This window comes from Stegostoma tigrinum, chromosome 1 (assembly GCF_030684315.1).
Source record: "Stegostoma tigrinum isolate sSteTig4 chromosome 1, sSteTig4.hap1, whole genome shotgun sequence".
Lineage (NCBI taxonomy): Eukaryota > Metazoa > Chordata > Chondrichthyes > Orectolobiformes > Stegostomatidae > Stegostoma > Stegostoma tigrinum.
The window spans coordinates 49,159,327-49,186,955 of record NC_081354.1 but is presented as its reverse complement, the minus strand read 5'-3'; positions in this window follow the sequence as shown (position 1 = coordinate 49,186,955).

The following is a 27,629-nucleotide window of genomic DNA, read 5'->3' as shown; positions in this document are numbered from 1 at the left end:
CTCCCACAAGATATGGAATAGACAATTGAGGCTAATTATGTAGATTATTAAGGGCTTTCTTCCCATGTTAATGGAATTTTTTACTCATTACTAACACTATTCACATGGTTAGTACAGGATGGCCTCACAGTGGGTTGGTTTTGAAACTGAACGCCCAACGCAAACTGATCATGGTTACCTTGCCATCATTACGGCTGTTGACTATCCTGTGGAGAAGTTGCCTCTCCGCAATTATGGAGCAGCTGTGACTTTTTTTTAACTTCAAAACAATTTGCTCTGTCTTCAGCGGACAGGCATTCTCTCGAGAAAAGTAAACAAAGCATGGTGACCTAAGAGGGTTCCAGAGGATTATGAAATATTAGATTAGGTGGACACATAGAAGAGGTTTCTACTTGTGGTCAAATTCAGAATGATGGGGTGTAAATATAAGATAGTCAGTCCTGAATCTACTCAGGATCCTAGGAGAAATGACTTTTTCTAGGGAACACATTATGAAGCTTCTTACCATTGGGTATAGTTGCATCAACATTGATGTATTCAAGACAAAACTAGAAAAGTGTTACAATAGTGTTTAATATAGACTCTTGAATTTTAACTTGCTTTATTGAATTTTTTTATCTGTGACTTCTCATGGATTAAAATGCTTTTTAGTAAAGGAAGAAATGTTGTCTAAATTGGTTACAGCAGTCAATTGAACATAGATTGCAGCAAACTTCATGGAAACCATCCGCAGTGAAATTACCTTTTTCTATCTAACGACATTGAGATCAGGCAACAGGGCCAGTCAGGAAATCCACAACTCCCATCTTTATTCATATTTGTATGATAATCTCATTTCTTGGAAGATGAAAGTCTTGCTTACCAGTTAGCCAGCTAAGAAAGATTACGGAGGAAGATTCAAGAATACATATCCGGCTATATTTCAACAACTGCTTTTGAGCAGCAGGGCAGAAAAGAAAAATTGATTAGTAAACAAGAACTGGAGGACTCTCTCTTCCTGTCAGTTTCTGTCAACATTTCAGAAACCAGTGCTCAGTAAACAAACAAATTTGGAAAATATCATTTGTCAATAACTCAAAGGTACCTGCAAACTTTGTCACTGCTGAGGATGCCAGTTAAATAAGTCTGACCTCAGGTTAACACATGTCAAAAACTTTAGGGACTGTTTATCTGCACAATGTTTATTATCCCTGTTTGTACCAGACTCTCTCTCTTTTAAACATATTGTGCTTTTCTGTATGTTTGATGTTAGGATTTTATAAATTTTCTTGCAGTTAGTAGATAATAAAATTCTTCTTTGTTTCATGCATGATACCCTTGATTATTGGTTTCTTCATTTTGATTGAGTTAACTATATCCTCAATTGAAGATTTTAATTGTTTGTGTGCCAAAAAGAAACAATATTTGTTGTGACTGACTGAGAGGGGTTAAAAAGAGGGGAGCCAATTCCCGCCTCACTTGGTTGTAACAGTAGAAGGTTTGTCAGTGAGATACTGGAAATGGGCAGAATCTTATGTGGGGCATAAACACTGATAGCTGGCTTGGCAGGTTTACAAAACGTGGTAAAATTCAAGTTATAACATTAGTGAGGTTGATAATTCTTGTTTTATTATTGTTCTCATATTAATGTGTTTTTTTTTCTTATTTGTTATCTTAAATAATTACCTATCCCTAACTTTGGTAAAATAACAAGGATATGTGACAGCTATTACATTTGCTTCGTAATATAAACAAAAAAATGAATAATTTTAGAGAATCAAAGGTCAGGGGAATATCAAGCATCATGAACATTTAGTTCGTTCATTATACTCATTGCACATTTAATATTTCTTCGTCTTTGATCCTTAGAGTTCCTTTCAATCATTGTTACTTTTGATATGAATAGAACAAAGTCGATAACATTCTATGTCATGTAAAGTACTGAAGGGAAATTCCAGTTCCTTTTCATTAGCACCCACAGCAATAATTTGTGTTTTAAGTTATTGAAATCCATTGTCTTCTCGCACATTAAAGTATTAAAACCAGTAAGAGAAGACCTTCCACATCACATGTCAGGAATAATGTTCTTTCATTTTGTGGCTACAGCTTGTACACATCACTTGTTTGATTGTAACAGCAATTTTACACCCACTGTACCATTGTGCTATCATGAGACAGAATTAAATTACATTACAACAGACATTAGGAAATTATACAGTCGTTAAAAGTCTTTAGTTTAGCATATCATCATTGCATCCTTTATTGAATTATGCATGATAATCATTACCAATAAACTTATACACTAAAAACAAAGTCATTCAGACTTTATGTGACAAATCTTTTTTTTCTGACTATGTATGTAATTTTTCTTTCTAATTCCAAGAACCACCTCACCACACATCTTTCTTAAACAGAATGGGTAGATAGATGGCCTGCTTCCAAACATCTGTTAAATGCTGCTGTTGAGAAAGACTTTAGGACTTGCAAGCTGCTTGTTGGTTTTTAACTCCTTTTCTAGTGATACAGCTGTTTGGTAACACATTCCATAAGCAATTACTGGCAAAACAATTTGTTTTGCCATTCAGTGGTAAACGTTGAACTGTTTTACTGCATCCTGATATTGGGTCACTATTAATCAATCAAAAGTAGCCTGACAGCAGTAATTGCAATGTCCCAGAAGTGCTACATCACCAAAGGAGACTATTTGGCCCAGTGAGTCTGCACTAGCTCTCCAAATGAGCATAATGACTAAGAACCATTCTTCTGCCTTTTACTCATACCCTTGCATATTGTTTTTATTAAAGTAATCATCCAATGCCCTCCTGAATGCCTCAATTGAATATGCGTCCACCACATTTCCAGCAATGCGTTTCAGACTCAAACCATTTGTCTAAAATGAAATTCTCAAATCAGATTTGCTACTTTTGCAAATCACTTTAAATCTATGCCCTCTCATTCTAACACTTTTCACAAATAGGAGCTGTTTCTCCCTGTCCAGTCTATCCAGACCTCTCATTAATTTTGAAACTTCTAAAGATTTCCTCAGCCTTCTCTCCAAGTAGAACAATCCCACCTTCTCCAATCTATCCTGATAATTGAAGTTTCTCATTCCTGGATCTATTTTTGTAAATCTCTTCTGCACTCTCTCTAATTTGTGTGCAAACTTCCTATAATGTGGTGCCCAGAAATGCACAAGATATTTGAACTGAGGTCTAACAATATCTTTTACAAGTTCTTCATAATTTCCTTGCTCTTTTATGCTATGTCCCTATTAAGATATCCAGGATACTGTATGCTTCTCTTACTGGTCTCTCCACCTGCCTGAAACCTTCAGTAATCAGTGCAAACAAGGAGTCAATCAATCCCTTCTCTAGAAGTTACCCCACCACTGAAGATAAATTGATAGGTCCATAATTACTGGGCTTAACCCTTAGAAGATTTTTTGATCAAAAATGTAAAGTTTGTAGTTCTCCAGGCCTCCCTGAGACCATGGAAGACTGCAATATTATAATCAATGCTATAATGTCCATCTCTATTCCCAAAAATCAGTTCATGCTTTGATTGTGTGGCTTATCCACATTTAATTAATTTACTTCAGATGTCTCACCTCATGATCAATTATAAGTCATTACCTGATTAAACATTCTACTGAATGTAACTATTCATTGTAAAATTGTTCAATAAATGTGAAAAGCCAATCACCAGCAAATAGGTTCTGAACAAATGTCAGTGTATTGATCCAAGAGTCAATACCTTAGATAATTTAAATATCACATAACAAACAAAAAGTATTTAAGTTTTAAAAATGTAACAAAGAATCTGAAATTCTAGATGGCAAAATTTGGCTCCAACAGGTGCAGAAAATAATCAGGAAGGTTAATTGAATGTTGGTCTTTATGTCTAGAGGACAAGAGTCTAGGAACACAGAGATTATACTGCAGTTATTATAAAACCCTGATTAGACAGCACCTAGAATACATTGAGCGGATCTGGGCACCATACCTCAGGAAGGACATATTAGCCTTGGACCGAGTACAAAGTAGCTTTACAAGAATGATACCTAGACTTCAGGAATTAAGATATAATGAGACATTTTACCGATTGGACCATTTTCTCCAGAATTCAGAAGGTGAATGAGAGATCTGATCAAAGTCTCAAGACATTAATAGGAAAAGAAAGGGTAGATAATGATAAACTATTTCCCCTGGTTCGAGATTCTAGAACTAAGGGATGTAAGTTTAAAACTTAAGGCCAGATTGTTCAGGAGTGATGTTAGGAAGCTTTGCTACTCACTAAGATTGGTAGACATTTGGATGTCTCTTCCACAAACAGCAGTGGATGCAGGGGCAATTGTTAATTTCAAATCTGAGATTGATGCATTTTGTTAAGCAAAGGTATTAAGGCATATGGACCAAACACAAGTACATAGAGTTAGGCCACAAATCAGCTGGGAGGTGCAGTTTTTTATTGTGAACTGAGCGTAGGTGTTCTTCAAACTGATCCCCAAGCCTCCGCTTGGTTTTCCCAATTTAGAGGAAGCCACAACGGGTACAGCGGATGCAGTATACCACATTGGCAGATGTGCAGGTGAACGTCTGCTTGACATGGAAAGTCATCTTGGGGCCTGGGATGTGGGTTAGGGAGGAGGTGTGAGGGCAGGTGTAGCACTTCCTGCGGTTGCACGGGAAAGTGCTGGGTGTGGTGGGGTTGGAGGGGAGTGTGGAGTGGACAAGGGAGACCAGCAAGAGTGGTCTTTCCAGAAGGCAGACAAGGGTGGGATTGGAAAAGTGTCTTTTGTGGTGGGGTCGGATTGTAGATGGCGGAAGTGTTGGAGGATGATGCGTTGTATCCGTTGTGTCTACCCGCCGCCATTAGCCACGAGGCCACGGCAAGAGAACCCACCGATGATGTCACATCTGCCACCGCTGGGTACACCACTTCCGAGACAGTGAACGCCATCGCTGCTGTAGCCACCGCATCCACTTCTACAACGAACACCACAAACATCATCATCACCGCCACTGCTGCCGCCTACCCCGCTCTGCCCACTGCCAACATCGCTTCGCCCATCACGGACGCCGACTCCACTCCGCCCACCGCTGATGCTGCTTCGCCCATCACAGACACCGACTCCACTCTGCCCATCGCTAACGCCGACGCAACGCCACCCACCGCTAATGCTGACGCAACCCCACCCACCGTCAACACTGACAGAACTCCGCCCACTGCCCACAGAACTCTGCCCATTGCCAACAGAGTTCCACCCACCGCTGATGCCGACGGAACTCTGCCCACCACCATCGGAACCCTGCCCACAGCTGATACCGACATCACTCCGCCTACACCCTCCACAGCCAGCAACGCCAGAGAAGACAGCCACACTGAGCCCTGCCGAATTTTCACCATCCCCCAAGACCTCCCGCTGACTGAGGATGAACAGTCAGTCCTCAGCAAGGGGCTCACCTTTGCTCCGGATACAACACATCATCCTCCACCCACACATCAATGAATATCAGTCATGTTTGGACATCGACCAGTTTTTCCGCCGTCTCCACCTCCATGCTTACTTCTTTAACTGGGAGCCTAACTCTCCCTCCACTGACCCCTTCACCCACCTCCAACACAAGCCCTCCTCCTGGACACCACCCCAAGGCCTCCTACCCTCCCTTGACCTCTTCATCTCCAACTGCCATCAAGACATCAACCACCTCAACCTCCCCACCATCTCACCCACTCCAACCTCTCCTCTGCAGAACGTGCAGCCCTCCGCTCCCTCTGCTCCAATCCCAACTTCACCATCAAACGCGCAGACAAGAGAGGCGCAGTTGTTGTAAGGCGCACTGACATTTACATTGTTGAGGCCAGACACCAACTCTGCAACACCTTCTCTTCCCACCCCCGGATCAAGGCCCCACCCCCGAGCACCAAACCATCATCTCCCAAACCATCCACAACCTCATCACCTCAGGTGACCTCCCACCCATAGCTTCCAACCTCATTGTTCCCCAACCCTGCACCCCTGCTTTTAACTCCTTCCCAAAATCCACAAACCCGCCTGCCCTGGTCGACCTATAGTCTCCATTTGCTCATGCCACATCAAACGCAACTCCACCTATCTCAACTCGATTTTCTCCCCCTTGGTCCAGGAACTCCCTACCTACATCCGTGACACAACCCATGCCCTCCACCTTCTCCAGACCTTCCAATTCCCCAGTCCCCAACACCTCATTTTCACCATGGATGTCCAGTCCCGAGACACCTGCATTCCCCATGCCGATGGCCTAAAGGCCCTCCACTTCTTCCTGTCCTGCAGGCCCGACCAGTCCCCCTCCACCGAAACCCTCAACCACCTAGCCTAACTCGTCCTCACCCTCAACAAATTCTCTTTCGATTCCTCCCACTTCCTACAAACAAAGGGAGTGGCCATGGGCATCCGTATGGGCCCAAGCTATGCCTGCATCTTTGTAGGTTACGTGGAACAGTCCCTCTTCCACACCTACACTGGCCCTAAACCCCACCTGTTCCTCCGTTACATCAATGATGTATCAGCGCCGCCTCATGCTCCCAAGAGGAGCTTGAACAGTTAATCCACTTCACCAACACCTACCACCCCAACCTCAAGTTCACCTGGGCCATCTCCAACACATCCCTCCCCTTCCTGGACCTCTCTGGCTCCATCCCAGGCAACCACCTAGCAACCAATATCTATTTCAAGCCCACTGACTCCCACAACTACCTGGAATACACCTCCTGCCACCAACCTCCCTGCAAAAATTCCATCCCCTTTTCCCAATTCCTTCGCCTCCGCAGCATCTGCTCCCAGGCTAAGGCATTCCACTCCCGTACATCACAGATGTCCTCGTTCTTCAAGGACCGCAACTTGCCCCCTGCAGTGGTCGAGAACGCCCTCGACTGTGTCTCCCACATTTCCCGTAATTCATCCCTCACAATCCATCCCCACAATAACCGTCAGACGAGAATACCCCTCATCCTCACGTACCACCCCGCCAACCTCCAAATACATAGCGTCATCCTCTGACACTTCCGCCATCTACAATCTGACCACATCACCAAAGACATTTTTCCATCCCCACCCTTGTCTGTCTTCTGGAAAGACCACTCTCTCTGGGAGTCCCTTGTCCGCTCCACACTCCCCTCCACCCCCACAACATCCGGGACTTTCCCCTGCAACCGCAGGAATTGCTACACTTGCCTCCACACCTCCTCCCTCACCCCTATCCAGGCCCCAAGATGGCTTTCCACATTAAGCAGATGTTCACCTGCACATCTGCCAATGTGGTATACTGCATTCACTGTACCCATTGTGGCTTCGTCTACATTGGGGAAACCAAGTGGAGGCTTGGGGACCACTTTGCAGAACACCTACGCTCGGTTTGCAATAAAAAACTGCACCTCTCAGTCGCAAACCTTTTTAATTCCGCCTCGCATTCCTTAGATGACATGTCCATCATGGGCATCCTGCAGTGCCACAATGATGCCACCCAAGGTTTCAGGAACAGCAACTCATATTCTGCTTGGCAACCCTGCAGTCCAATGGTATCAATGTGGATTTCACAAGCTTCAAAATATCCCCTCCCCCCACTGTATCCCAAAACCAGCCCAGCTCGTCCCCGCCTCCCTAACCTGTTCTTCCTCTCACCTATCCCCTCCTCCTACCGCAAGCCGCACCTCCATTCCCTACCTCCTAACCTCATCCCACCCCCTTGACATGTCCGTCCTCCCCGGACTGATCTATCCCATCCCTACCTCCCCACCTATACTCACCGCTGCAGGCTCCATCGCCGCCTCTTTAACTTGTCTGTCTCCTCTCCACCCAACATGTCCTGTATCCACCTTTGATCTGCCTCCCCCTCTCTCCCTATTTATTTCAGAACCCTCTACCCATCCGTCTTTTCTGATGAAGGATCTAGGCCTGAAACGTCAGCTTTTGTGCTCCAAAGATGTTGCTTGGCCTATAATAGGTGAAAATGGGTCAGCTTCACTGAAAACACTGTGTAATGTCAGGGACTGCGGTGTTTGGATTGGCGAAAGACATAAAATAAGATGTTTAGCTCCTAAAATTATTGAAGTCAATACTGAGTCCCAAAGGTTACAGGATCTGCAAGCAACAAATGCGATACTGATCTTCAAGCTTACACTGAGCCCAGCTGCAGCATTGCAGTAGGTCAGAGGCAGAAATGTTGGCCAGGGAACATTGTAGTGTGCCGAAGTGGCAGACAACTTAAAGCTTGGAGTCATAATTGTGGATAGATCGGTGGTGATCTGCAAAATGATTGTCCATTCTGCATTTGTAGAGAAGACCACATATTGAGCAGCGAATACTATAGACTTGACTGAGTAAAGTGCATGTGTAAATTGCTGCTTCACTTGAAAGGTGTATCTGGGGTCTAGGATTGTGAGGATGAAGGAAGTAAACAGGCAGTTATTACACCTTCTGCAATTGCATGGGAAGGTGCTGTGGGGTGGTTTGGAGAGGTATTGAATATGGAGAAGGAGTGGACCAGAGTGCTCGAGGGTATGGTCCCTGCAAACTGCTGGCAAGCAATGGGTGGGGAAGCTGTCAGGTGGTGATATTTCAGTGGAGGGAGTGGAAATTGCAGTTTATGGTCTTTCAGATGCAGATGCTGGTGGGGTGGGTAATGAGGACCAAGATCAGCGCTATGGGAGGGAAGAGAAGGGGTGATGGTGGACACAGCTGAGGGCTCTGCCAACCACAGTAGCAGGGAAACCTTGGTTGAGGAAAATGGTGAACATTTCTGATGTTCCCCTGCAGAAGGTTGCATCATCAGAACAGATGTAACAGAGATAGAAAGACTGGGAGATTGGAATGGAGTCTTTACAGGAACCGGGGTTTGAGGTTGTATAGTCCAGGTAACTGTGGGTTTGTAATAGATATTCGTGGCCAGGTTATCCCCAGAAATAGTAACCGATTTTGAGGAAGGGAAGGCAGGAGTCAGCAATACACAGGGTGAAGGTGAGAGCAGGGTGGAAGTTGAAAGTGAACAAAGAACAAAGAAAGTTACAACACAGGAACAGGCCCTTTGGCCCTCCAAGCCTGCGCAAATCCTGATCCTCTATCTAAACCTGTTGCCTATTTACCAAGGATCTTTATCCCTCTGCTCCCAGCCCATTCATGTGTCTGTCTAGATACATCTTAAATGATACTATCATGCCCGCCTCTACCACCTCCGCTGGCAATGCATTCCAGGCACCCACCACTCTCCATGTAAAGAACTTTCCATGCATATCACCCTTAAACTTATCCCCTCTCACTTGAAATCATGAAATTGCTAATTTTTTCTAATTGCAGGTGGGAGAGAGGAGAAGAATCAATGATGTCATCAATGTACCAGAGAAAGAGTTGTGGTGGGGGCCCAAGTAAAACTGGAACAAGAAAGGTACCATGTACGCCACAAACAGGCACAACTAGAGCCCTTTCAGGTACCATGGCCATTCCTTCAATATGAAGAAAGTGAGAGGAGTTAAAGGAGAAGTTGTTCTAAGTGAGCAAGATATCAGCCAGGTGGAAGAGACTAAAAATAGACAGGCATGGTTTATGTCTTTTTTCAAGGAAGAAACAGAGAGCCTTGAGACCATCCTAGTGGGGGAATCAATGTGTAAATGGCTTGCATGTCCATTGTAAAGAGGAGGCAGCTAGAACCCACAAACTGGAAATTCAGATACAGATGTAAACCATCAGAAGAATCAAGGATGTAAATGGAGAGAACTGGACAAGGGGAGAAGAAAAATCGCATCGGATAGGAAGAGATGAATTCAGTGGGGCAGGAGCAGGCAAAAAAAATGGCTCTGCCCGAGCAGCCCTGTTTATGGATTTTGGGAAGGAGATAGAAGCAGTCTTTGAGAGGTTGGGGATCTAAGGAGGCAGTGGAGGGGAGATCATCTATACAAATTGAGATTAGAGACTGTTGTGGACATAATAGCCTAGTGTTCAATGGCGGGGTCATGGTTCAGAGATAGGTGGAGGTATCTAAGAACTGGTGCTCGGCCTCCATAATGTGGAGGTCTGTGCACCAGAACAACACCACCCTCGGCAGCAGACTTAATTACTCTTTTTGGACTGTTTTTTCAGCATATGTACCACTTTTTTCCTAGTCACGATTAGTTCTGAAGAAATGCCACTGGAAATGAAATGTTAACTCAGTTTTCTCTCCACAGGTGCTGCTACATATGCTGAGTTTCTCCAGCAATTTCTGTTTTTAAATCATTCATAGAGTCATACACTACAGAAACACTTCCTTTGGTCCAACCTGTCCACACCAAACAGATATCTCAATCTGACCTAGTCCCATTTTCCAGTATTTAGCCCATGACCCTCTAAATCCTTCCTATTAATGTACCCCTCCAGATGTTTTTAACTGTTGTAATTGTACCAGCCTCCACCACTTCCTCTGGCAACCCATTCCATACATGCACTGCCCTTACCCCTCAGATTATTTTTAAATCTTTCCCCTCTCATGACTGAATCAATAACCAAGGCATTAGGGATTGATTAACTCCATGAGTTAGTTTATTTTGCAAATGGAACTACTTTAATTTGGGAAATCTGGCCAGCATGGATGAGTTGGACCAAAGGGTTTGTTTCCATGCTGTATGAGTCTATGATTCTACTTTAAACAGTAAAACACGTTACATTTATGAAGCTGACATTATAATTGATTTTTGTAGTTGCGGTTGCACAACAAGCTGTCAGGTAGAGTCACAGCATTGTACATACCCAACCATGATATTGTCCCCCGGTCTTCACTTTCCACCCCATCAGCATCCCCATTTGAAAGATCATAAGCTGCAATTTTGCCACTTCTAGTGGGATGTAACCACCAAAAATATCTTCCCCTCCCCTTGATTCCCTTGTTAGCCTCCCCTAGGGACTGTTCCCTCTGGGGCACCCAGCCCAATCCTTCTCCACTCCCAACATTCCACCCCCATCACCTCCCATAATACCATGGCACTTTGCTATGCAAATACAAAAAGTGTAACACCTGTCCATTTACTTCCTCCCTCCTCACTATCCAAAATTACTGGCACACATTCAAAATGAGGAAGTGATTTACCCATACTTCATCTGTACAGTGACCATATTGTAAAACACACATGTTCTGTCTGCAAAAATGACTCTGTGCTTCCTGGTCAACTACAACAATAACAAAAATAGAAGTTTTTAGAAAAACTCAGCAAGCCTGGAGGCATCTGTGAAGAAAAATCAGAGTTAACATTTCGGTTCTGGTGATACTTCCTCAGAATTGAGCTTCCTGTTGCCTGCCAATTCAACACACCGGCATGTTTCCTGGATCTCTGTCTTAGACTTGCTGTGGTGCTCCAGTGAAGCTCAGCAAAAGGTGGAAAAATAGCATCTCATTTTTCACTTGGGAATACTCTTGCCTTCGTCACTCAATATCAAGTTCAACAGTTTTAGGGCTTGAGTTCCTTCTCCCATAGCCCTTACCCTAATTCCCACAAACCAGGCCTTGTCATCACATGGGCTGCTACCACAATCAAACTGTTGTCGGTTACTAATAGTACGCAGTAGCTGCTAATCATTCTCTGACTTTCACCCACTCCTTTGTCTGCCTAACTGTTTTTCTCTGGGCTTCAGAATCACTTATCATTTACTCCTCCCACCTCTCTCCCACCCCATCTTCAGCATATATACCAACCTCCTCCCAGCTATAATCAGTTCTGAAGAAGGATCACTGGACACAAAATGTTAGCTCTGCTTTGACTCCACAAACACTGCCAGAACAACTGAGTTTTTCCAGCAATTTTGGCTCTTGTTTCTGATTTCCAGCATCCACAGATTTTTAGGTTTGTTTTGTTTTGTGTTTAACTCATTGCCACATCCCTTCCAGGCATGCCCACCTTGAAGATGTTCTGCTCCTGTCTCAGTCAGGATTTCCATTCCAATCTTTTTTCTTCTTCACCATCATTACTTTCATTGTTGTTCCTGGTGTTTGATAAGGTATTTGATAAAACTCGCTTCCACGGCCACGTCAAATTCCTTAGTGACTCCCTTCAGCTCAGACTCAACCCACTTGGATTAGTGTTTTGAATCTATCCAGGATCACGGGTATTTCCATGACATACAATGCTACTCAGAAACTGTCCTTACTACATTCTGAGATCCAGACTCAGTGCTATGTGCCACCATATGCTCATTCTTCACCTCTGTCCATTGACACCAACTAAATCTGGCTCAGAGCTGCCCTACACCCAAGTTGTGTCCATTTCTGGGGATAGGTTGGCCACTTATATCCACTACAAACCTACCGGCTCCCACAGATACGTGGACTATATATCCCACACTCTGTTTTCTATAAAAACTCCATTCCATTCTCCAACTCCATTGCATCTGTTCTGATGATGTTAGTATTTACCGGATTCTCTGAGATGTCCACCTTCTTCCTCAACCAAGAATTCCACACCATCTTGGTTGAAAGGGCTCTCAACAATGTCTGATCAATCCACTGCACTGCTGCCTCAGCCCTTCTCTTCTCTGTCACAAAACCAAAACAGTCACCTGATCCTTGCTTTGTACCCTACCAGCATCCCCATCTGAAAGATCATAAGCCACAATTTCTGCCACCTCAGGAGAATGCCACCACCAGACCACATCTTCCCCTCCCCTGTCAACTTTCAGCAGGGACCGGTCCCTCCAGGCCTTACTCCTCCTTCACACCGCCCTACACACAAAAGACATCCTCCCTGCAATTGCAGAAGGTGCTACATCTGCCTGTTTACTTCCTCCTTCCTCACTATCGAAAGGACCAGATACACATTCCAGGTGGAGCGGTGATTTACTTCCACTCAACCTAGTCAATTGTATTTGCTGCTCACAATGTTGTATCCTCCATAATGGGGAGACAAAATGCAGACTAAATGTTTGCTTTGCAGAACAAGGTCTGCCCACAGAAGTAGCCCTGAACTTCCAATTCCGTCCCATTTCAACGTGCACTGCGACCACCCGGGTCATCTTCCACTTCATTTGGGGGTCGAGGATGGACCGGGTCCGCAGGGACACCATGTAGAAAGACCTGGGAAATGGGGGAAAGGGCGTACCGAACGCCACCCTCGCCCTGACGGCTACCTTTGTGTGCGGCTGCATCAAGCTGTGCGTAGATCCTCTGTACGCAAACACCAAGTGTCACTACTTACTGAGGTTCTACCTGTCCCCGGTGTTGCAAAGGATGGGCCTGGCCTCGTTGCCGTGGAATGCTCCGAGTAGTTGGACCGTTCCGTACCACCTGTCCTTTGTGGAGAAATTTTTGAAAGGAAACACCTTTGACCACAAGGCCGTCAGGCAGTGGTCAGCACAAAGTGTCCTCGGGACCCTTCGGGAAAAGGAGAGGGTGGATCCCGTTGTGTGGTTCCCCACGCAGACTGCCAAAGTCGTTTGGCAGAATGCCTCATCGCCAGAACTTTCAAACAAGCACAAGGACATTTCTTGGCTGGCGGTGAGAGGGGCTCTGCCAGTGAGATCCTTTATGCATGCCCGGAATCTCTGCACCACCGCACGCTGCCCTCGAGGTGGCTGCGGGGGGGACGAGACTGTCGATCAACTCCTTCTGGAGTGTGCCTATGCGCAGGAGGTCTGGAGGGGGATGCAGTGGTATTTGTCGAGGTTCGTCCCGAGCAGCTCCATGACGCGGGACTCCATGCTCTACGGGCTGTTTCCGGGGACGCACACCGAGACCAACATCAACTGTGCCTGGAGGACCATCAATGCGGTGAAAGACGCTCTTTGGTCTGCCCGCAACTTGCTGGTCTGCCAGCTGAAAGAACTGACCCCGACCGAGTGTTGCAGACTGGCGCACTCCAAGGTCCAGGACCACGTGCTGAGGGGCGCGGTAAAGCTTGGGGCAGCTGCCGCCAAGGCGCGGTGGGGAAAGACCACCGTATGAATCCCCTCGTCCAGGATAGGAAAAAGAACCCTATCTGGTAACTGGGCCCAGCTGGCGCCTTCCTCAACTGGTCAGGGGGCCAACTGGGACTGTACGGGGTGACGACTGCCGGGGTGGTTTCTTTGCTTTGTTTTTTTTTCTCTGTTATGTTTTTTCCTTTAGTTGGTGTACGTACCCCCTGGGTAACCCGGAGTGGCTTGCATGACTGGGTTGGTGTATAAATGTTTTAATTTTTGTTCATTCTATGAATAAAGTATATTTTTTCAAATAAAAAAAAGTGACGAAACGTCTGAAAACTAACCTTCCAGCTCAGCGAGCAAACTCACATCCACAAACCATCATGCAATCGAAAAATTCTTTAAAATAATAATTTGATTTTGTATTATTCTACTCACTATTCCATAAGATGGCATCCTATGGGGAAATATTGCATCTGAATTAGTTTTCAAAACTTATAAGCTCTACCCATGTCACATTTAAGGAACATTTTTGTGACAATATTGCAGTCTTTCAATGAAAATAAAAGATCAGAAAAGATCAACTAAAGTTAAAACTCTGTAAACTCTATTGAAGTTTATGAAATGAAAATCAACATTAAATCTATATGGTTCACAAATTTTTTTGGAGTTGAAAGAGACCAAATGATATTTAAAATTAGTTCAACTACCTAATGCTACTACAATGGCTGATGCTGCTTGAACAGTTGAAAACATCTAAGAAGGATTTGCGGGAAAGTGACTGTGCCCTGACGTTACATATATTGCTTTAAATTGTTGTGGGTTGAAAATACACAGAGAGGTTCTCTTTACTTAGGAGCTTCTCCATGTTGTATCCATTTAATTTCTTTAGGACAGGTCACCTTTGAGGACTCCATCTGCTGCCTATATATAACATTGTGTCTGCTCGGCAGTTAGCTTGCTTTGGGCCTACAAACTGCACACAAAAAATCAAGATAATAAAATGTGAGGCAAAAAGCTTTTGTGCTCCTGAGATGCTGCTTGGCCTGCTGTGTTCATCCAGCCTCACATTTTATTATCTTGGAATTCTCCAGCATCTGCAGTTCCCATTATCTCTGATACATAAAAAATCAATTGCTTTGTTCTCATGTGTGCTTCATGACTAATGAGTTATCAAATATAATGTGTTTTACTGGTTTAAATAAACTAATCTATGGAGTTAATCGATCCCTGATGGGTGATCGATCATTGGATCATTATCATTAAAATGAAGCAGCAAACAAATGGTGAAAAACATCCTGCTGATTATCATGCTTGAATAGTCAGCCAGCAAGTTTGCCTACAGGTGAAACACATGGCTAAGCAGTATTAAGTCATTCTGAATTGCACGAGACAATCCTTAATGTCTTTTTACAAAGCAGTGCCAGCAAGTGTTTGAAACACAGGGGCTGGAAAGCAGACAAATCCCTTCCAAGAACTCCATTGATAAATGTGAGAAATGCATATGATCAGTGATCAGTAGGAGGAAAAGAAGATCAAAGAAGTAATGTCAGAATGTCCCCTCAATTCTCTTGTTACATTGGACATAGCAGAACTTCTAATAGACTTCAAAATTATTAAGTAACAGTCTAGTTAGAGGTGTGGGTGTTGCAAAAAAAACATAATTAAGCTTTGTTAAGCAATTGGAAATGGCAATCTGCACAGACTTAGCACGTCAGGATTAACAGCTGAGAAGCTCAAAGATTCTCAAAAGATATGGAGTGCATTAGAAGACACTTCAGAATCAGATTTAACTTCCACATTCATTAATTAGAATTCATGCCAGTATGAAAGAAGCCCACATAATTCATAGGCAACGTTTTGAGCAAATGCAGAGAAAATAGATAATTTTGTCTTTCTCAGATAGGCAGCTAGCAAACAGAATTGTCGAATTGGTCTCCCATCATGTTGAACTCCATGGAAGATTTCCAGAAAGATTTAGGAGATACTGAAGGATAAATGTAAGTATAAAGCGGTCATTGTGGGTTGATGAAGCTTATAGGTCCTAAGTACAACTTTGATTTGACAGTTGGCACAATCACTGGAACACGCAAACATTGAAAGACGAGTGGAAAATATGACCATCCACATGGACCAAAGAAAAGTTCAGCCATTGGCAGAGACAGTACACTAAAATAAAGGCTGATGAAGCTACAAAGAGCCATGAACTCACTCAAACAGACAATGCAAAAGGATTACCATAGCCTGTAAACAAGACAAGTCGTCATTCCATCAGAAGTGTGCACAATAATGATCAACAAACCAAAATCTGACAATAAGTAGTGAGCACTATTATAGAACATAGAACAGAACATAGAACATAGAACAGTACAGCACAGAACAGGCCCTTCAGCCCACAATGTTGTGCCGACCATTGATCCTCATGTATGCACCCTCAAATTTCTATAGAACATAGAACAGTACAATGGTCAATCTCTCTGAAAAAGTAAATGTCATTACATTGTCAAAAGTGTTGGCTTAAATATTTGTTCTCAGTAAACCATTAAATATTTATTATTAGCCAAGATCAACACAGGGAAGTCCATACCATATATTGCCTCTGCAAATTCTAAAAAAAAAATGTACCCACAGGTTTGAGAAGCTTTGATAAAAACTATGAATGTAAAACTTTCAGTTTACAACTGTTCATCAATTCCATGTGCAAGACAATAGCATTGGAGTAAGTATACAATCAAAACATGTAGCTGTCACATAGAAGCTACAGCATAGAAACTGCTGGGACAGCAATTGAAGGTATACCAGCTGGCATTGGTCACAATCCATGCAATCAATCAGATACTACAGAAACAAAAGAGCTAGCTCAGAATAAAGCCAAAAAGAAGAATACTATAGCTTTATATAACTCACAAAGATTGATGCAGAGCTGAAAGAAAGAGAAAAAAAAGAACTTCTAGTTCATATCAGCAATATAATGAAAAGATTGCCTGTTGGTTGAAAAATCTGAAATGAAATATATGTAATAGATAAGTGTCAGCAGAAGCAGATACAGGAACCTCAAAGCAATGCTGCAAAAAATGACAAATGTGCAGAAACAGGTGGAGATGCACAACACAAGGAACTCATGACTCTCCCCCTTTCTCTTGTGAAGGAGGGTGATGATGCCCTTCCTCATGGACTTGCACATTTCCCCTGGCCGACCAGGCCCCACAGAGCGGAATACAGCTCGACGGGTAAGACGTCGCTTCCGGGAGTCCTATTCCTCTCCAAGGACTTGAGGGCTCTGGTCAGCTCACCCAGGGATATCGGCCGGTCCAGCCACTCCCTCGTGCCGTCGTCTAAGACCTCCATAATAGACAACAGGAATGACTCGGAGGCCGTGCTGTCCGTGGGCTTCGTGTCGTACAGTCCGGCATAGAAGGATCTGCTGATCCTCAAAATGTCGGGCCGAGACGACGTCACCGAGCCGTAGTCCTCCTTCAGCCGGCTAAGCACAGAGCTCTCTTTGTACACCTTCTGAAAGAAGAAACGCGAGCACGTCTCGTCCTGCTCCACAGAGTGGACCCTGGACCAGAAGTTTATCCGGGAGGTCTCCGCGGCAAAGAGCGAGGCTTGCTGGCCCCTCACCTCGCGGATGTCCTCCGTGACATCGACCCCCTTCAACTGCAGAAGGAACAGGTTCTGCACCCTTTTCTGGAGTCGCGACAGCTTTCCCCGTCTCTCTCTTGCCTTCTGAACACCCTTGAGGACAAGGAACCTCTTGATGTTCTCCTTCACAGTCTCCCACCGCCTGGAGACTCAAAAAGGGGTTTCACGGTTCTCCAACCGGCGTACTCCCTCTTAAGCTCCTCGACGTTGTCTGGGGTCAACAGAGTCGTGTTGAGCTTCCACGTCCCCTTGCCGGCCGGCTGGTCGTCCTGTAAGTGACAGTCGGCCAGCAGGAGGCAGTGGTCAGAGAAGAACACCGCCTCGACGCCGGTGGACCTGACCGAGAACGTCCGTGACACAAACAGGAAGTCAATCCTTGAGCGGATAGACCAGTCTGGCCGCGACCAGGTGTACCTCCGCTGTGCTCCGTCTGCAGGGGTGCTGAAGACGTCGAGCAGCTTGGCGTCCTTCACCGTGCCCATCAGGAATCTGGACGTGACGTCCAGTTGACTCCCCCCACCCGCTGTCCCCACGCCGGATCTTCCATCTGCATCAATGATGCAGTTGAAGTCTCCACCCAGGATGACCGGCCTGGACGTAGCCAGCAGGGGTGGAAGCCGCTGCAGGACAGCCAACCGCTCACTCCGTACCGCTGGGGCGTACACGTTGATCAGCCTCAGGGAAGCGTTTCTATAGGTGATGTCAGCCACTAGGAGGCGCCCCCCCACCACCTCCTGAACTTGAGAGATGGTGAAGTTGTGCCCACGCAGCAGAATAGCCAGGCCCGAGGAGCGACAGTCGTTACCCCCCGACCAGATCGAAGGCCCACAGGTCCAGGCGCCGGACCATTTCCCGTACCTGCCAAGGTGCGGTATCCCGCACTCCTGCAGAAACAGGAGGCCCGCCTTGATGGTGGTCAGGTAGGCCAACATGGACACACATCTTGCGGTTGACTTAACGCTGCGCACATTAATGCTCGCAACTCGTGCCCCCATTGTGGGCAGTGACTGCAGTACCCTCCCCAAGTCCAAGGTCCAGCCCCTCCATCTGTCCCTTCATGCCCATTGCCCGGGCTAACTGCTGGACGCTCTCCGGGCTCAGGAAACCGTCCGTGCTGACTTCCGGGTGGCATCCCCCAATCAGGGGTGCGGAGGCAGGAGGGTCCGGCACCGGGTCAGGCTGGGGACGCGCTGTTTCCTCCTTCCCGCCTGGAAGTCCCGGGGGGCCCTCCAATGCTCCAGCAGCACTTGACTGGGTGTCGGAGGGAGCCTCAGGACGCCTCCCGTCACCTGGAAGCGGGGTGCTGCTTTCCTTCCCCCTCAAGATCTTTAACTTCTGCTTCAGGTGGGCCGTCTCCGAATCCCCCTCGTCAGAGGAGCTCTTATAGCCCCCCTGTAGCTGCCTCTTCCCGCCTGATGGTTGCGGTTCCTGGGCCCGTCGACGCACCTTCCTCCTCGCTTTCCGGACTGTTGTCCACTCCCCTGGGTCGCCTGTCGCCGCCTCCATCGACTCCGGGTTGTCGGGGGGGGGAATCGGAGCCTGCAGGGGTGCTTTGCTGGCCTCGGGCCCATCCTGCGGGGCTGGGCCCTCCTGCACGGCCTGGTCCTCCTGCACATTAGTGGGGTCCTTGCAGGGCCCTGGTGCCTTCTTCTCCTCCGGGGGGGCTGGCACAGCATTGTCCCTGCCGGCGACATGGGCGTAGGTGGTCCCCCGCCGTGGGTATGCCCGATAGAGGTGGCCCGCTTCCCCGCAAATGTTGCAACTTTTTTCTTGTGGGCAATCCTTTGCGAGGTGTCCCTCCTCCCTGCAGATGGTGGCTTTGCAGTCGGCCGCCACGTGACCTGACCTACCACAGGCATGGCAGACTTTAGGTTGCCCTGCGTAGGTCAGGTAGCCCTTGCTCCTGCCGATCTCAAAGCTGGACGGTGGGTGTACAATGTTTCCATCCGCGCCCATCCTCAGCGTCACCTTGACCTGCCTCTTACTGGTCCAGATGCCAAAGGGGTCCATGATGTCGGTTAGGTCCCCTTCCACCTTCACGTACCTTCTGAGGAAGGTCAGGACATCAACTGCTGGCACATGCGGGTTGTACATGTGTACAGTCACCATACGGCTCCTCTGTGCTGGCATCACAAACAGCGGGACAGCGGTCAATACAGAGAGGGGGCCCTCACCTCCTTTCTCCTTGAAAACCTCCAGGAAGCGCTCGCAAAACTTGGCACTCCTGAAGATCACATCGTAAAAACCTCCTCCGGGGAAATCCTGCAGGCAGTAAATGTCCGCAGCAGCGAACCCACAACAGTCCAACAGGACCCTCTTCACGAAGAAGGTGCGGTCCACAGGTGCACCTTCATCCACCTTCTTTACAGAAACACGGATGGTGTTCCGGACCCCCTGACCCGGGGCACGAGCACTTGCCGCAGCCATCGTTGCAGGTTGGCTGCTCCACTGAACCAGCGTGAGGCCGAAGCCAGCATTAAGATCCACTGGTCGCAAGGGTGCACAGCCAACTCGACGTCCTCCTTTCACCTCCAAGATAGCACTCTCCTCCTCTCGGTCCACAAGAGAGTTGGTCTTTATTTTGTTCCGGATGTAAGCTGGTTCACTGAGCTTGAAGGTGTGCTCCCAGATGTTTTGTCACCATTCTAGGTAACATCAACAGTGAGCCTCCGACGATGAGCTGGTGTTATGTCCCACTTTCTATTTATCTGTTTAGGTTTCCTTGGGTTGGTGATGTCACTTCCTGCATTGGTGATGTCATTTCCTGTTCGTTTTCTCAGGGCTGGTAGATTGGTTGCAAATCAGTGAGTTTGTTGATGGAGTTCCGGTTGGAATGCCATGCCTGTAGGAATTCTCGTGCATGTCTCTGTTTGGCTTGTCCTAGGATGGATGTGTTGTCACAATCAAAGTGGTGTCCTTCCTCATCTGTATGTAAGGATACGAGTGATAGTGGGTCATGTTGTTTTGTGGCTAGTTGATGTTCATGTATCCTGGTGGCTGGCTTTCTGCCTGTTTGCCCAATGTAGTGTTTGTCACAGTTCTTGCAAGGTATTTTGTAGATGACGTTTGTTTTGCTTGTTGTCGATATAGGGTCTTTTAAGTTCATTAGCTGCTGTTTTAGTGTGTTGGTGGGTTTGTGGGCTACCCTGATGCCAAGAGGTCCGAGTAGTCTGGCAGTCATTTCGGAAATGTCTTTGATGTAGGGGAGAGTGGTTATGGTTTCTGGGCCCGTTTTGTCTGTTTGTTTGGGTTTGTTGCTGAGAAATCGGCGGACTGTGTTCATTGATCTTGGCATCAGGGTAGCCCACAAACCCACCAACACACTAAAACAGCAGCTAATGAACTTAAAAGCCCCTATACAGACAACAAGCAAAACAGACGTCATCTACAAAATACCTTGCAAGAACTGTGACAAACACTACATTGGACAAACAGGAAGAAAGCTAGCCACCAGGATACATGAACATCAGCTAGCCACAAAACGACATGACTCACTATCACTCGTATCCTTACCTACAGATGAGGAAGGACACCACTTCGATTGGGACAACACATCCATCCTCGGACAAGCCAAACAGAGACACGCACGAGAATTCCTACAGGCATGGCATTCCAACCGGAACTCCATCAACAAACACATTGATTTGGAGCCAATCTACCATCCCCTGAGAAAAAGAACAGGAAATGACATCACCAATGCAGGAAATGACATCACCAACCCAAGGAAACCTAAACAGATAAATAGAAAGCGGGACATAACACCAGCTCATCGTCGGAGGCTCACTGTTGATGTTACCTGGAATGGTGACAAAACATCTGGGAACACACCTTCAAGCTCAGTGAACCAGATTACATCGGGAACAAAATAAAGACCCACTCTCTTGTGGACCGAGAGGAGAAGAGTGCTGTGTTGGAGGTGAAAGGAAGATGTCGGGTTGGCTGTGCACCCTTGCGACCAGTGGATCTTAATGCTGGCTTCGGCCTAACGCTGGTTCAGGGAAGCAGCCAACCTGCAACGATGGCTGCGGCAAGTGCTCGTGCCCCAGGTCAGGGGGTCCGGAACACCATCCGTGTTTCCGTGAAGAAGGTGGATGAAGGTGCACCTGTGGACCGCACCTTCTTCGTGAAGAGGGTCCTGTTGGACTGTTGCGGGTTCGCTGCTACAGACATTTACTGCCTGCAGGATTTCCCCGGAGGTGGTTTTTATGATGTGATCTTCAGGAGTGCCAAGTTTTGCGAGCGCTTCCTGGAGGTTTTCAAGGAGAAAGGAGGTGAGGGCCCCCTCTCTGTATTGACCGCTGTCCTGCTGTTCATGATGCCAGTGCAGAGGAGCCGAATGGTGACTGCACACATGTACAACCCGCATGTGCCAGCAGTTGATGTCCTGACCTTCCTTGGAAGGTATGTGAAGGTGGAAGGGGACCTAACCGACATCATGGACCCCTTTGGCATCTGGACCAGTAAGAGGCAGGTCAAGGTGACGCTGCGGATGGGCGCGGACGGGAACATTATACACCCACCGTCCAGCTTTGCGATCGGCAGGAGCAAGGGCTACCTGACCTACGCAGGGCAACCTAAAGTCTGCCATGCCTGTGGTAGGTCAGGTCACGTGGCAGCCGACTGCAAAGCCACCATCTGCAGGAACTGCAGGGAGGAGGGACACCTCGCAAAGGATTGCCCACAAGAAAAAAGTTGCAACCTTTGCGGGGAAGCGGGCCACCTCTATCGGGCATACCCGCGGCGGGGGACCACCTATGCCCAGGTCGCCGGCAGGGGCGATGCTGGGCCAGCCCCCCCGGAGGAAAAGAAGGCACCAGGGCCCTGCAAGGACCCCACTAATGTGCAGAAGGGCCAGGTCGTGCAGGAGGGCCCAGCCCCGCAGGATGGGCCCGAGGCCAGCAAAGCGCCACTCCAGGCTTCGCTCCCCCCCGACAACCGGGAGTCGATGGAGGTGGCGACAGGCGACCCAGGGGAGTGGACGACGGTCCAGAAAGCGAGGACGAAGGTGCGTCGGCAGGCCCAGGAACTGCAACCATCAGGCGGGAAGAGGCAGCTACAGGGGGCTATAAGTGCTCCTCCGACGAGGGAGATTCGGAGAGGGCCCGCCCAAAGCAGACGCTAAAGATCGCAAGGGAGAAGGAAAGCAGCACCATGCTTGCAGGTGACGGGAGGCGTCCTGAGGCTCCCTCCGACACCCAGTCACGTGCCGCTGGGGCCCTGGAGAGCCCTCTGGAACCTCCAGGCTGGAAGGAGGAAACAGCACATCCCCAGCCTGACCCAGAGCCGCACTCTCCTGCCTCCGTACCCCCGAAGAGGGGAAGCCACCCGGAAGGGAGCACGGACAGTTTCCTGAGCCCGGAGAGCGTCCAGCAGTTAGCCCGGGCAATGGGCATGAAGGGACAGATGGAGGGGCTGGACCTTGGACTTGGGGAGGGTACTGCAGTCACTGCCCATAATGGCGGTACGGGTTGCGAGCATTAATGTGTGCAGCGTCAAGTCCACTGCAAGATGTGTGTCCACGTTGACCTACCTGACCACCATCAAGGCGGACCTCCTGTTTCTGCAGGAGCGTGGGATACCGCACCTCAGCAGGTACGGGAAATGGTCCGGCGCCTGGACCTGTGGGCCTTCGATCTGGTCGGGGGGGTAACGTCTGTCGCTCCTCGGGCCTGGCTATTCTGCTGCGGGGGCACAACTTCACCATCTCTCAAGTTCAGGAGGTGGTGGGCGGCACCTCCTAGTGGCTGACGTCACCTACAGGAACGCTCCCCTGAGGTTGATCAACGTGTACGCCCCAGCGGTACGGAGTGAGTAGTTGGCCATCCTGCAGCAGCTTCCACCCCTACTGGCTACGTCCAGGCCGGTCATCCTGGGCGGAGACTTCAACTGCATCATCAATGCAGATGGAAGATCCGGCGCGGGGACAGCGGGTGGGGGGAGTCAACTGGACGTCACGTCCAGATTCCTGATGGGCACGTTGAAGGACGCCAAGCTGCTCGACATCTTCAGCACCCCTGCAGACGGAGCACAGCGGAGGTACACCTGGTCGCGGCCAGACGGGTCTATTCGCTCAAGGATAGACTTCCTGATTGTGTCACGGGCGTTCTCGGTCAGGTCCACCGGCGTCGAGCCGGTGTTCTTCTCTGACCACTGCCTCCTGCTGGCCGACTGTCACTTACAGGATGACCAGCCGGCCGGCAATGGGACATGGAAGCTCCACATGACTCTGTTGGCCCCAGAGAATGTCGAGGAGCTTAAGAGGGAGTACGCCGGTTGGAGAACCGTGAAACCCCTCTTTGAGTCTCCAGGCAACTGGTGGGAGATGGTGAAGCAGAACATCAAGAGGTTCTTTGTCCTCATGGGCATTCGGAAGGCGAGAGAGAGGTGGCGAAAGCTGTCGCACCTCCAGAAAAGGGTGCAGAACCTGCTCCTTCTGCAGTTGATGGGGGTCAATGTCACGGAGGAACTCCGCGAGGTGAGGGGCCAGCAAGCCTCGCTCTTTGCCGCGGAGGCCTCCAGGATAATCTTCTGGTCCAGAGTTGGCTCCGCGCAGCAGGACGAGACGTGCTCGCGTTTCTTCTTTCAGAAGGTGCACAAAGAGAGCTCTGTGCTTAGCCGGCTGAAGGAGGACAACAGCTCGGTGACGTCATCTCGGCCCAACATTTTGAGGATCAGCAGATCCTTCTATGCCGGACTGTACGACACGAAGCCCACGGACAGCACGGCCTCTGAGTCGTTCCTGTCGTCTATCACGGAGGTCTTAGATGACGGCACGAGGGAGTGGCTGGACCGGCCGATATCCCTGGGTGAGCTGACCAGAGCCCTCAAGTCCTTGGAGAGGAATAAGACTCCTGGGAGCGACGGCTTACCGGTCGAGCTGTATTCTGCTCTGTGGGACCTGGTCGGCCAGGACCTACTGGAGGAGTACGATAGTGCGCTTCGGGCAGGGAAAATGTGCAAGTCCATGAGGAAGGGCATCATCACCCTCATTTACAAGAGGAAGGAGGAGAGGGAAGTAATTAAGAATTGGCGTCCCATTTCACTATTGAATGTGGACTACAAAATCCTGGCCAAGGTCATAGCCAACCGGGTCAGGTCTGTCCTGGAGTCGGTGATTCACACTGACCAAACCTGTGCTGAGCCGGGCAGGAAGATCGCTGAGAGCCTCGCGCTCATCAGGGATATGATCGCCAACGTGCAAGACAGGCGGGTGGACACCTGCCTCGTCAGCCTGTACCAGGAGAAGGCCTTCGACAGGGTCTCTCATGCTTACATGAGGGACGTCCTCTCCAAATTGGGGTTCGGGGAGGGCATCCACAATTGGATCCAGCTGCCCTATACCAACATCGTTAGTGCAGTCTCGATCAACTGGTGGGAATCAGACAGTTTTCCCGTCGGATCTGGAGTCAGGCAGGGCTGCCCACTCTCTCCTGCCTTGTTCGTGTGGAGCCCTTCGCCGCATCCATCAGGAAGGACGTGAGCCTGAAGGGCGTGACTACCCCAGGCAGCGGAGGCCTTCATGTCAAGACCTCCCTGTACATGGACAATGTTGCCGTCTTCTGCACCGATCGTCGGTCAGTGAGTAGGCTGTTGGACATTTGCGGCCAGTTTGAACTGGCCTCGGGTGCCAAAGTCAATAGGGGTAGGAGCGAGGTCATGTTCTTCGGGAACTGGGACAACCGCTCCTTCATCCCCTTCACCGTCAGGACAGACTACCTGAAGGTGCTGGGTGTTTGGTTTGGTGGAGCTGGGGCGTGCACTAAGACTTGGGAGGAGCGTATCACCAATCTGAAGCAGAAGCTGGGCAGGTAGACGCTCCAGTCACCCTCCATCGCAGGTAAGAACCTGGTTGTCAGGTGTGAGGGGCTTTCGGTACTGTTGTATGTGGCGCAGGCCTGGCCTATTCCCTGGGCCTGCGCCGCTGCGACCACCCGGGCCATCTTCCACTTCATTTGGGGGTCGAGGATGGACTGGATCCGCAGGGACGCCATGTACAAACACCTGGGAAATGGGGGGAAAGGACGTACCGAACGCCACCCTCGCCCTGACGGCTACCTTTGTGTGCGGCCGCATCAAGCTGTGCGTAGATCCTCAGTACGCAAACACCAAGTGTCACTACTTACTGAGGTTCTACCTGTCCCCGGTGTTGCAAAGGATGGGCCTGGCCTCGTTGCCGCGGAACGCTCCGAGTAGTTGGATCGTCCCGTACCACCTGTCCTTCGTGGAGAAATTTTTGAAAGGAAACACCTTTGACCACAAGGCCGTCAGGCAGTGGTCCGCACGTAGTATCCTCGAGACCCTTCGGGAAAAGGAGAGGATGGATCCCATCGTGTGGTTCCGCACGCAGACTGCCAAAGTCGTTTGGCAGAATGCCTCATCGCCAGAACTTTCGAACAAGCACAAGGACATTGCTTGGCTGGCGGTGAGAGGAGATCTGCCAGTGAGATCCTTTATGCAGGCCCGGAATCTCTGCGCCACCGCACGCTGCCCTCGAGTCGGCTGCGGGGGGGACGAGACTGTCGATCACCTCCTTCTGGAGTGTGCCTATGCGCAGGAGGTCTGGAGGGGGATGCAGTGGTGTTTGTCGAGGTTCGTCCCGAGCAGCTCCGTGACGCAGGACTCCGTGCTCTATGGGCTGTTTCCCGGGACGCACACCGAGACCAACATCAACTGTGCCTGGAGGACCATCAATGCGGTGAAAGACGCTCTTTGGTCTGCCCGCAACTTGCTGGTCTGCCAGCTGAAAGAACTGACCCCGACCGAGTGTTGCAGACTGGTGCACTCCAAGGTCCAGGACTACGTGCTGAGGGACGCGGTAAAGCTTGGGGCAGCCGCCACCAAGGCGTGGTGGGGAAAGACCACTGTATGAAACCCCTCATCAAGAATGGAAAAAAGGGCCCTATCTGGTAACTGGGCCCAGCTGGCGCCTTCCCCAACTGGTCAGGGGGCCAACAGGGACTGTGCGGAGTGACGACTGCCAGGGTATTTTCTTTGCTTTGTTTTTTTCTTCTTTGTTTTTTTTTCCTTTAGTTGGTGTACGTACCCCCTGGGTCACCCAGAGCGGTTTGCATGACTGGGTAAGTGTCTTTTTGTACATCTTATGAATAAAGTATACTTTTTCAAATAAAAAAAAGTGACAAAACGTCTGAAAACTAACCTTCCAGCTCAGCGAGCAAACTCACATCCAGAACCTCAACCTGACTACAAATCTTCTCAAAATTTTGGTTTGTTGATAATTTATTACATCAACAAACTGGAATTTCTACAATAAATAAATAGGTATTTAATTAATATAATTTAAATAAATAACTTCATAAATTAAATCACTTTGAATCTTAAAAACCATTGCACAATCTCCAAGCTCATTTCTAAGAAACCTTGTTATTCATTAAACCTATAACACTTAAAATGCCAACCTTAATAAACTTCAAAGCTACTTGTCGAGTTAGTCAAATTTTTCATGAAAGAAGTAAGGTCATTTCCATCAATAATTGTTTCCATGTTTTTATGGAGGTGATAACTATCAGACTTTTGTTTTCATTCACATATCAGAAGTGTTCATTTCCCTATTTACTTGTTACTTTTAAGTTTCTTCGTAATACGCACACTGGGTAAGATTTTGAGCCCATAGACAACGCCAATAGTAGCTCAAAAATGGTATTTCGAACCAAAGAACTAGTGACCACCATCTTCAAAGGTCGTGTGCTAGATTTCTGTGTTAGTCAATATGCCTTTTATATCTGCGAGTTGGGGTCCCATGGCCTATATAGGCTGTTATTTCTGAACAAAACTGGGTGGACCACACCTAGATTTAGCTATGATGTGAAGGTGCCAGAGTTGGACTGGAGTAGACGAGGTCAGAAATCACACAACACCAGGTTATAGTTCCAACAGGTTTATTTGAAAACACAAGCTTTCGGAGTCTTACTCCTTCTTCAGGTGTTAGTGTGAGAGGTAGTATCAGACACAGAATTTGTAAGTAAAAGATCTAACAGTCACACCACTGATGAGGATGAACTAAACAAACCTAAAATGCTGTAAAACTTCAATTAGTTAGAAGGTTTTAATTAATTAATATGTATACGTAAATAGCTAGATTTAGTTATGTTCT